General features: G+C 39.4%; 1 pseudogene; it reads right to left on the minus strand.

Moving 5' to 3' along the window:
• Positions 1 to 11,920, minus strand: part of LOC136388112 (tigger transposable element-derived protein 1-like) — a 29,843-nt pseudogene extending 17,923 nt beyond the window's left edge.
• Between the last annotated feature and the right edge of the window lie 526 nt (positions 11,921 to 12,446).

The raw sequence follows: 12,446 nt of genomic DNA on the forward strand, positions 1-12,446 counted from the left end.
GAGAGGCCCATGACTCTGTCTCTGCTGTGGGGAGGAGCACACCGGGCACCAGCAGTGGGTGGGGTCCTGAACACCACCTGCCAGGGGGTGGGGTTGAGGGAGAGTCAGGAGGGGAGGGGCAGCAACCAGAGAGGCAGCCTCTTGGCACCAAGTCTCTGGAAGAGATCCAAGAGTGAGGCAGGGGTTAAAAGTGCAGAGATTGGAGACCTGGGGAGCAAGTGGGGGGTTATTTCCAACAGCTAATAGCAAATTGGGAAAGGCCACACTAGACTTTAACAGAAGGGCACAAATATTCCACTGAAATCTTTTTCACACTTTTATTGAGATAAAATTGACATAATAAACTGCACCTATGAAGATGTACAATGTGTTAAGTTTTTACCAAACACCTATGAAACCATTGCTATAATCATGATGATGAACATATCTATCACCCCTCCCCAATTTTCTTGTGCCTTTTGTAATCATTTCTTTCCACCAGTCCCCAAAACCCAGACAAATACTGATCTGCTTTCTGTCATGATGATCCATTCTGAATTAACTTTTCTGTATGGTGTGAATGAGGTAAGGACTGAGGTACATTGGTTGGTTGGTTGGTTTTTACATATGGCTATTCAGCATTATTTGTTTAAAAAAATTATTTTTTTCCCCTGAATTACTTCAACAACTTTGCTAAGTAATTGGTCATGTGTATCTGTTTCTGAATCCTTTATTCTGTTTCATTGACCTGTTTGTCTATCTTTAAAGTAGTAATGTGTCTTAAATAAGTCTAGCATTATAATAAATCATAAAATCTGGTAGTGCAAGTCCTCCAGTTTTGTTCTTTTTTTCAAAGTTTTCTAAACCCTTTATGTTTCCATATAAATTTTGAAATCAGATTCTCAATCTCTACAATAAGCCTACGTAGAATTTCCAACCCATGAAAGATCCACAAAAAGTTAGGGTTTTATTGGCACCTCTTTCCTACTCAGTTTCCAACTCCACCATGTCCCCTACCAACAGCTAGTCAATGGATTTACTCCTTTAATCTCAACTCTCATAACCCACCCTCTTCCATGTTTTTGCCCCTTTCCTAATCATTAAGAGGATGTAAAGAAAAACTCCTCAGACCTTCTTTTCTCTCTAACTCCTCTGCTACACTGCCCAGCATTTGCTATGGCTTATACGTGATTTTATATTTTAAAATAAACAAACTGGGTATTGCCTTGTACCTCACATGGAAGGGAGTGTGTACTATTCCCAAAAAAAGAGCAGAAAATAATGGAGTATGTGTCATGATATGTAGGAGAGGAAAACCAATCCTTACATGCTCCTTTTATAGAGTACCATAAACATGCAAGTTGCACAGAGAAAGGAGGCACTGATTATCTGCAGAAGGCCCCATTTAAATCTTTAGCAGAATACTAATTAGCACATGTGTTTGAAAACTACACAGAGTCAAGGAAAATGCTACCTGAAATAAGCAATGGAAATAAACCCCCCCAAATCCCCAGGAATTAAGAGAAATAAAGTATAAAATATATAGATTGTATTTGATACTGTCAGGACTAGATCTAGTTCTCTTGATTTGACATCCATCTCTATTTATCATTCCTTTCAAATACAGCTTGGGAAATTTTTCTCCTAAGGAATGTAAATGATTTTTACACTTGCTCCCACTCAACCTGTACACTTCTAGTCCTCGATGAGAAGAAAATATCCAAATGCCTAGTTTGGTTTTTTTATTATTATTATTATTCTTTATATCCCTGTGTTTAAAAATAAAACATTTCAGCTCTGCCATTGGCATCTGTTTCTTTTATGCCCTGGTAGGCCATTTCCCAGGGGGATTGCTTTTGAGGTAATAGGACATCCTCTGACTTCTGCAAGGACTCCCCTGTTAACATATGGAATTGTTTTGAGGACATCTTACCATCTCCTCTTCTCTTAGAGCAAACAGTTCTAAATTATCTGTCCTCCTGTAAAGCCTCATGAACTTCAACAAAGGCAAACATGTTCAATTTATGGAAAGACTCCACTCCAATATTTTCTTTTTGCATTTTTTTCTTCACAGGGAATTTCCCCCCTCCACAGTTTCCAAGATGTGAGGTACTCTTAGCTCTTTGCTCAAAAAAAACAAAACAAAATCACTTTTGACAAGTCACAGTCTCTAGTTCAGCAACTGACTCTAGGATTCTAGTTAACTCCTTTTTAAAATGGTTTCCAGAACAAATGACTACAAGCATGTTAAAACTTTCCTAAGCCTGAATGGAGTTAATGTTTCTTATTTTTCAAATCATGACCTTTTTGATCATTGTTTTTCCCTTGCCTCCAGAATCCTGTTCTCTTCATTTCCCTGGATGTGGCTGTTTTGACCTAACAGCAACAATTTATTCAAGAACAGGCCAGATAGCAAGAATCTGCTTCGTCTTTCCCTAAAGTCCTGCTAAAAAGACTGAATTCCAGAGAATATACTCAGAAAATTTATTACAGCGATTCAATTTGATGAAAATAAAAATTTAAGTTACCCCTTAGGTTGTTCTAAGAAGTAACTGAGAATAAACTTTTAAGAAGCACTTTGTACTGTTTCAAAGTCTAAAATATTGTTCCTTATACTTTAGCTAGATGCAGACATGTCATATTCTTACTCAAGTAACCCTGTTCCACCGCCAAAATGCCACCTAGTCCATTGTAGGCTCTTAGAGCTCTTTGACCCTGGAAAACTCCCAAGTGTGACCTTGGGAGACCGTGGTTGAGCAGGTGGGAGAGTGAAGACCTGCAGGAAAAGGTGTGAGCCAAGAGCCATGGCAATTTGGAAATTGGTCTTCATGTGGTTGCACAGACTCCCAGAGACTGACCAAGGCTGAGACATTTGGATGTGCTGTACTTAGAACTCAATGGAGTAAAACACAAAAGGTGTGATCACAAGCTAACACTATTTTCCTTGGTGCTGCCCTTCACTAGTGCAATGGGTAAATGGCTAATCTTTCTTTCCCAACCTAAATCCGTTTTCAATATTAAAAGCCCTCTTGTGAGTCTTAATGCAGTAGTCAAGTGCCCAGTCCAGTATCATAGTGACAGTTTCATATTTTATTTGAACATTCTCCCTGTTTAGTGCTGCTTCCAGCTGAGACACCTTCAGTGGGAAGGGGGGAACATGATCCACCTGTCTGTTCCCCAACCTTGCACTTTTCTCTCTCCCTCGCCCACCTTAAACCCTCCAGAGTAGTCAGGGAGGTGGGCAAGGGGGAAGCGCTTACTGACTAGAAGAGATATAATCCAGTGTATGGTCGATTCTCAATACTAGTTACTTTTCTCTCAGGCAGTTTTTTGAGTTCCCCCAAGATTCTCCCACCAGGAATACCAATTGGCAATTCTTTTTTTTTTTTTTTTTTTTTTTTTCATTTTTGGCATTTTTCTGAATTGAGAAGTAGGGAGGTAGTCAGACAGACTCCCACATGCGCCGACCAGAATCTACCCAGCAAGCCCACTAGGGGGCGATGCTCTGCCCATCTGGGGCATTGCTCCATTGCAACCAGAGCCATTCTAGCACCAGAGGCAGAGGCTATGGAGCCATCCTCAGCACCCAGGCCAACTTTGCTCCAATGGTGCCTTGGCTGAAGGAGGGGAAGAGAGAGGTAGAGAGAAAGGAGAGGGGGAAAGGTGGAGAAGCAGATAGGTGCCCTGGCAGGGAATTGAACCCAGGACTTACATACACTGGGCCAACTCTCTACCACTAAACCAACCAGCCAGGGCCAAATGGCAATTCTTAAGATATTGACAATCTGGCTGCCTGCTAAGAGGCCAACCAGAGGTCAACCCTGAGGCCTTGGGAACCCACACATCACCACACACAATTGTAGTCACCACACACAGGGTCCATGCCTCACCAGTGCCTCTTTTGGACAAAAATCCATTTAATCTGGCTCTAGGCCAATTCTCCCTCAAAGTTTCGCCCTGGGGTCAGAGGCAAGCCTCACATGATCTGCCTGTGCAATTCCCAAAAAGGCAGTTTATCCCAGTACAGCCTGCATTTCCTCTTCTTCACCACTTTAGGCTTCTAGAATCCAAGAAATTTACAACTTTGGGACAATAGCTCCACTGAGAAGGAATATCTTGGCAGTTTTTGAGACACGTTTCCATAAAATACCTCTCCCTCTTTTTCCTCTTCTTTTTCACTTGGTATGTGAAACCATAAAACTATAGCATATAATTTTGACTTTCCAAGACTTGTACTTGACCGATGGTCTTCACCCAACAGATTCAAAGCATGTTAGACTGAGTTCAGTGAACTGCGGGCACATTTTTACCTTCTTCCTTAGTGGAAGATTGTCCCATCGCCTCAAAGGCCGTATCTTCCCTTTCCAACTACCAAGCACAGAGCTTTGGTTCTAATAGTTGTAACACAGGGGCAGCAAAATGCACACTCTTTAGTCATCTTTGAGACCTTGCTCCACATCCCTGCCTATCTCCTGGTAAAATAAACTGTCCAGCCTAGAAACCTTAAATCAGATTCCATTTATTCTGTTTCCCTAAAGCTTAAACCAGTTGGACTAAGTAAGAAACTCCCTCTTTCTTATTTCCTCCTCTCCTGGGTGACACCAACATATAAGGGGGAAAAAGTCAAATCTATTTAAAGACCAGATGCCCTTTAGGGCAGTCTTGACGTAAAAACCATTCAGTAACCCCAGAAACCCTGGTTCTCAGGCCATAGGGTCATAGTCCACTTTGACTATGTGTTCTTATTAGGCCTTTGCTAGTTTACCTTTCCTAAAATATTGATTTTAATTTAGTCTTATGGCTGCAGAGGCAGATGGAAATACTCTCATTTCTCTTTGAGTTTTTTATCAGCAAAAATAAGCAGAAAAGTTGTTTTTCTTAATCATATATGTCTTGTGAGTAAGAAAAGAACTTCTCTTCAGTCTTAAATATGTTAAAGCTTAATCATCTGGATAACAATGCATGTCATATAATATATAATTGTTGACTATATAAAGTTCTATATACATTTCCAAAATGTGTCATCCCTACAAGACAAATAACATATGGTGGATTTAATAGTTATATGGCTTTATGGAAAGGAATTCATTGTTTTGCCGTGGAATGTTAATGGATGATAAATGAGATTTGAAGTAAGACCAATTTCTTTAAAATGAATCCTGGATAAGGAATAAAGAAATAGTGGTTAAGAAATTCAAAAATTGAGATTCATTTTTTATTTATACTTTAAAAATAACCATTGAATGGGTTATATTAGAATTTTATGATAAAGTACTATTATTTTATAAAATACTGATTGCTAGTCAGTACCAGTAAGGAATTATGAACTATAAATCAAAATTCTTAGGAAACTCGAACTGTTTTAGTGAAAATAATTAAGGACTGTTATAAAACAGAGACATCCAGTTTTGCAAATATACATTTATAATTGATGAGAAGTATAAGCATAATTGTAATAAATCCTCTTATACTGTGTTTCATTTGAGGGATATTAGCCAAAATTGCTTTTAGCTAATGTAAATAGCATGAGTTTGAATTTTTTATTTTTAGAGACAGAAAGATATAGATTCAAATTCTTTTTGCCACTTTCTAAATGTAACCTTGAGCAATTTATTGGTTTCTCTGAGGCCAGTTTTCTCACCAGTAAAAAGGAATAATAATACTACGTACTGTTCCATATGTAAAAATTAAATGACTGATTTCATTTCCAGTGAAAGCAAACTAAGAAATTCAGACCAACCTTCTCAAATAAACATAATATAGTTTTTGGGTTTTTTTAACGTATTATTCCTGAAAGCTTTGGAGAGTCAACAAGACAGTGAAGAAACAGAGACAAAATCTTGGAAAAGAGAGAAACACACAGAGGTGAGCTCAGTGTGGGCCTCTTTCCCCACCAGTATCTGCTGGTCCTGGAAGAGGATACTGAGGAGCCCAGAAGTGAGCAGAACTTCCAACTGGCTCTCATGAGGCAGTAAATGGAGAGCAGTCTGTTTTCTGTAGGGATCCTGAAAGGCAGCTCCTTAGGAATGATGGTGAAACAGTAGACCACTCTCCACAGGGACTGAAGCTGAGACTCAAATCATCTTAATCCAAAGGTAAGAAAGGAGAGCAACAGAGCACACACAGGGGACCAACAGAAATCACGTAACAATACAGTAGCTTTAAATTCAAGCATATCAATCATTACATTAAATAAGAATGGACTAAATGCTCCAGTTCAGGGACAAAGATTGACAGAGGGGCATATAATTTATGCATATTTGCTTACTAGAACCAAATCTAAAATATAAGAAAACATAAAGTCTGGAAATAAAAGTATAAAACATAAATACTGTGCAAATACTTTTTGTTTTAAAAATAGACCCAGAAATTCTTTGATACTTCTCACTTTAAAGGTAAAGCTTAATTTCTCTCTTGCTGTTGTATTTAGTGACTTTTTAAAAATTTATTGTGTTTACATAGATTCTAGTGTCTCCCCAAATGCATCCCCCCTCCTCCGTATTCCCCTCAACATCTCCTTTACCCCCCCTCCCCACAGCACCCTCCCCCTACCCTTCAGGATTATCCATCCTATCTTCCCCTTTCCCTCTGTCCTCTTTTCTTCTGGTCCCTTTGATCTCTCCTCTGTCTCAATTCCATTCCTCAGTTCACATTGTTCATTGGATTCCTCAAATGAGTGAGATCATATGATATTTTTCTTTCTCTGCCTGGCTTATTTCACTTAGCATGATAGTTTCCCGGTCCATCCATGTTGTCGCAAAAGGTAAGATTTCTTTCTTTTTTGTGGCCCCATAGTATTCCACTGTACATATGTACCACAGCTTTTTAATCCACTGACAGACACTTGGGCTGTTTCCAGATCTTGGCTATTGTAAACAATGCTGCCATAAACATGGGGGTGCGTTTCTTCTTTTGAATCAGTGATATGGTGTTCTTGAGATATATTTCTAAAAGTGGAATGGGTGGGTCAAAAGGCAGTTCTACAATATTTTTAATTTTTTGAGGAATCTCCATACTGTTTTCTACAGTGGCTGTACCAGTCTGCATTCCCACCAGCAGTGCAGGAGGGTTCCCTTTTCTCCACATCCTCGCCAGCACTTATTCTGTGTTGTTTTGTTAATGAGCCCGATTCTGATTGGTGTGAGGTGATATCTTATTGAGGTTTTAATTTGCATTTCTCTGATTAGTGATGTTGAACATTTTTTCATCTGCCTATTGGCCATCTGTATGTCCTCTTTGGAGAAGTGTATATTCATTTCTCTTGCCCATTTCTGATTGGATTGTTTATCTTCCTGGTGTTGAGTTTTACAAGTTCTTTATAAATTTTGGTTATTAACCTCTTATCAGACATATTGTCGAATATGTTCTCCCATTGTGTGGTTTGTCTTTTTATTATGTTCATATTGTCTTTACTTGTGCAAAAAGCTTTTTAGTTTAATATAATCCCATCTGTTTATCTTGTCTTTTATTTCACTTGCATGTGGAAGTAAATCAGCAAATATATTGCTGCAAGAGATGTCGGAGAACTTACTGCCTATTTTTCTTCTAAGATGCTTATGGTTTCACGCCTTACATTTAAGTCTTTTATCTATTTTGAGTTTATTTTTGTGAATGGTGTAAGTTGGTGGTCTAGTTTTATTTTTTTGCAGGTAGCAGTTCAAAGTTCCCAGCACCATTTGCTAAAGAGGCTGTCTTTACTCCAATGTATGCTCTTACCTCCTTTCTCAAATATTAATTGTCCATAAAGGTGTGGGTTTATTTCTGGGTTCTCTGTTCTATTCCATTGATCTATATGCCTGTACCAAGCTGTTTTGAGTACAATGGCCTTGTAGTATAACTTGATATCAGGAAGTGTGATACCTCCCACTTTATTATTCTTTTTCAAGATTGCTGAGGCTATGCATGTTCTTTTTGGTTCAATATAAATTTTTGGAATATGTGTTCTATATCTTTGAAGTATGTTATTGGTATTTTCATTGGTATTGCATTGAATTTTTAAATTGCTTTGGCTCAGTGTTCGGCAAACTCATTAGTCAACAGAGCTAAATATCAACAGTACAACAATTGAAATTTCTTTTGAGAGCCAAATTTTTTAAACTTAAACTATATATGTAGGTACATTCCTTATCAAGGTAGCACCCGCACATGGTATTTTGTGGAAGAGCCACACTCAAGGGGCCAGAGAGCCGCAAGTGACTCGTGAGCCACAGTTTGCCAACCAGGGCTTTGCGTAATATAGACATTTTAATGATGTTTATTCTTCCTATCCATGAACATGGTATATGCTTCCATTTGTTTGTATTTTCCTTGATTTCTTTTATCAATGTTTTATAATTTTCCAAGTACAAGTCTTTAATCTTTTTGGTTAAATTTACTCCTAAGTACTTTATTATTTTTGTTGCAATAGTGAAGGGGAATGTTTTCTTAATTTCTCTTTCTGTCAGTTCATTGTTGGTGTATAAAAATGCCTCTGATTTTGAATGTTTTGAAATAGCTTGAGAAGGATAGGAGTTATTTCTTTGAATATTTGGTAGAATTTGCCTGTGAAGCCATCCGGCCCAGGGCTTCTGTTTGTTGGGAGTTTTTGATAATTGTTTCTATCTCATTTGTTTTAATCAGTCTGTTTAGGTTTCCTGATTCTTCCAAATTGATTTTTGAAACATTATATGTTTCAAGGAATTGGTTAATTTCACCTAGGTTGTCTAATTTTTTGGCATACAGTTCTTCATAGTATTTTCTTACAATCCTTTGTATTTCTGTTGTGTCAGTTGTTATTTCTCCACTCTCATTTTTAATTTTATTTATTTGAGTCCTCTTTCTTTTTTTCTTGGTGAGACTGGTTAAAGGTTTATCAATCTTGTTTACCTTTTCAAAGAACCAGCTCTTGGTTTCATTGATCCTCTGTATTGTTATTTTAGCCTCTATGTCATCTATTTTTGCTCTGATCTTTATTATTTCCATCCTTCTACTTCCTCTGGGCTTTACTTGCTGTACTTTTTTTAGTTCTTTTAGATGCAGGGCTAAGTTGTTTATTTGAGCTTTTTCTAGCTTCTTGAGGTATGCCTGCAATGCTATGAAATTCCCTCTCAGAACTGCTTTTGCTGTGTCCCATAAATTTTGAGTTGTTGTATGCTCATTTTCATTTATTTCTAGGAATTTTTTATTTCTTCTTTGATCTCATTGTTAACCCATTCATTATTTAATAACATGCTATTTAGTTTCCAAGTGTTTGAGTATTTTTCAGGTTTTCTGTTATAATTGATTTCTAGTTTCATGCCATTGTAATCCAAGAAGATACTTGATATGACTTCAGTCTTCTTAAATTTGTTGAGACCCGTTTTGTGCCTTAACATGTGGTCTATCCTAGAGAATGTACCATGAGCACTTGAAAAGAATGTATATTACTGCTGCTTTAGGGTGAAAGTTTCTGAAGATATCTATTATATCCAGTTGATCCAGTGTGTCCTATAACTCTGCTGTTTCTTTGTTAATTTTCTTTCTTGAGGATCTATCTAGTGCTGTTAGTGGGGTGTTGAAATCCCCTACTATTATAGTATTGCTGTTGATCTCGTGCTTTATGTCCATTGAAGTCTGCTTTATATATTTAGGTGCTGCTATATTAGGTGCATAGATATTTATAATGGTTATATCTTCTTGTTGGATTGCTCCCTTTATCATTATGTAGTGACCTTCTTTATCTTTTATTATAGCCTTTGTTTTAAAGTCTATTTTGTCAGACATAAGTATTGCTAACTCAGCTTTTTTTTTTTTTTTCATTTCTATTTGCATGAAATATTTTTTTCAACCCTTTGCTTTCAGTCTATGTGTATCTTTTGTTTTAAGGTGTGTCTCTTGTAGGCAGCATATGTATGGGCCCTGTTTTTGTCTTTTGATTGGATCATTTAATCAATTTATGTTTAAAGTTATTATTGATATGTAGTTGTTAATTGCCATTTTATTCTTTAAATCTACATTCCTCTTTTACTATATTTCCCCCCTTTGTTCTCTTCACAATAGGCCCCTTAACATTTCTTGCAGCATTGCTTCGGTTGTAATGAATTCCTTGAGATTTTTTTGTCTGGGAAGCTTTTTATTTCTCCTTCAATTTTAAATGATAGCCTTGCTGGATAAAGAAGTCTTGGTTGTGGGCTCTTGTTCTGCATTACTTTGAATATTTCTTGCCATTTCCTTCTGGCAAGAAGGAATGGGGGCTCCTTTGTAGGTGCTTGACTTTTTTTCTCTTGCAGCTTTTAGTATTCTTTCTTTATCTCTTAGCTTTGGTATTTTAATTATGATGTGTCTTGGTGTAGGTTTCTTTGGGTTTCTTTTTAATAGAATTCTCTGTGCTTCTTGAACTTGTGTGACTTTTTCCTGCATCAATTTAGGAAAGTTTTCAGCTACGGTTTCTTCAAACAGGCTCTCTATCCCTTGTTCTTTCTCTTCTTTTTCAGGAACCCCTATGATGCAGATGTTGTTTCTCTTTATGTTGTCATAGAGCTCTCTTAGAGTTTCCTCAGACTTTTTGAGCCTCTTTTCTTTTTGCTGCTCTACTTCCATGCTTTTATTTATCTTGTATTCTAAATCACTGATTTAGTCCTCTGCTTCATCCAGCCTGCTTTTAATTCCTTCTAGTGTGGTCTTCATTTCTGATATTGTATTTGTTATTTCTGACTGGTTCTTCTTTATTATTTCAATGTCCTTTTTGGTCCTTGTTATCTCTTTACTTAGATGCTCATTGTGTCCATCCATTGTTGCTCTAAGATCTTTGAGCATTCTAATAATCATTATTTTAAACTCTGCATCTGGTAGTTTGGTTATTTTCATCTCACTCAGTTCTTTTTCTGAGGATTTCTCTTGCTGATTCATTTGGATTGCATTTCTCTGTCTCTCCATTTTGTCTGTGTATACACTCCTCATTTGGGTGTGTTGTTTGTGAAGCTAGCTAAGGCTAGGGTTAGTATTGTCTGCCTCCAATTTTCAGTTGTGTTAATTCTAAGTCTTCTTAGGTTGGCATCAGCTGTTGTGGGCTACTTATCTGCTATCACTGTTATTTTGCTGTTTGTGTCAGCGTTTTCTATGTCTTTGCTGGGTCAGGTGTGAGGAGCCCGTCCTTAAGCTTCCACTCTAACAAGGGTTGTTAAGTCCTGAACTGGTGCTTTCTGTATCTGGCCACTGAATGTGCCTGGCCTGGATCTCCCTGTCTGGGGCCTGGTGCAGATCAGTGGGGGTCACTGCCTATGACTGGCTCTTATCAACCTTTTTGGAGCTACAGGCAATACAGATCTTGTGCCTGCCTCTGCTGGGCCCAGGTGCCATTATAAATATCAGCTGCATTCCTAGGCTTGCTTTTATCTACTCTTAGCCTAGGGAAAATTCCTTTAAATGTTCAAGTTCCCCTGAAATCTGCTTTCTGTTGCTTCTTATTGCTGGCTACTTGCTGGGCTCAGTATTGTAATTCAGTGATTAAGTACAGTATTGGATATGGTCTGCCCCTTAGCCTCAGGTGACATTCTATCCAGACTTTTTATTTATTTATTTTATTTTGTTTTGTTTTTTTCTTCTTTTTCAGTAGGGTATAGTCACAGGGGATTAGTGGGTGTGGCCCCTGTGCTACTGATGTGTGGTCTGTCCACCGGCCTGCCACCCCTGTTGCTGCCTGGGGTGTTTGGCTCAGGTGCTGCGGGTACCAACCCACCTCCATGGCAGCAGTGGGCTCCGCTGCCCAGGGCAGGCTCACGCATGCCTGCACATGCCTGCCATGACCACTTCCAAGGCCACCACAGCCTCCACTGCCACTGAGGGCAGGCCTGCACTGCAGGCAAGTTTTCACATGGGCTTGGGCCTCCGCAGCATCCACCATGGCTTCTGCCTCCATGGATGGGCCCACGCATGCCCGCTCAGACAGCTTCTGGGGCTTCCAAGGGCGGATCCACGTCACCATGGGTTTTGCGCGTGGGCTCATACCTCGTCAGCACCCACTGGGACCACCCCCAAGGTCACTCAGCTTCCACTGCCACTGAGGGTGCGTCTGCGCCATGGGAGGGTTTGGGAGCCAGCCTGGACCTCTGCAGCGGCTGCCGCAGCTTCTGCCCTCACTAGTGGCCTTGTGCACCCTCGCTGACCCTCTCCACTGTTGCTGGAGCCTCCACCATTACCAAGGGCAGGCCCACACTGCAGGCAGGACTGTGTGCGAGCCCAGACCTCTGCATTGGCCACTGCAGTTTCTGTCTCCGTGGGCTGGCCCGCACACACTCCCTCGGACTTCCCCTGCCTCTGCAGCCATGCTCTGCCACCTCTGGCCCACCTACCCCTGGTGAGCACTCAGCAGCACTGGGGATGGTATAGCTTAGACCTCTGAACTCACTATTTGTGTCCCTAATGTGCTGCCTGCCTCTAAGCGCCTCTTTGTTCTAACTGAGGCAGGAGAGCCTCCAGTGGAAGGGGTGGTTCTTCCCTTTGCTGGTGAT

This window comes from Saccopteryx leptura, chromosome 1 (assembly GCF_036850995.1).
Source record: "Saccopteryx leptura isolate mSacLep1 chromosome 1, mSacLep1_pri_phased_curated, whole genome shotgun sequence".
NCBI lineage: Eukaryota > Metazoa > Chordata > Mammalia > Chiroptera > Emballonuridae > Saccopteryx > Saccopteryx leptura.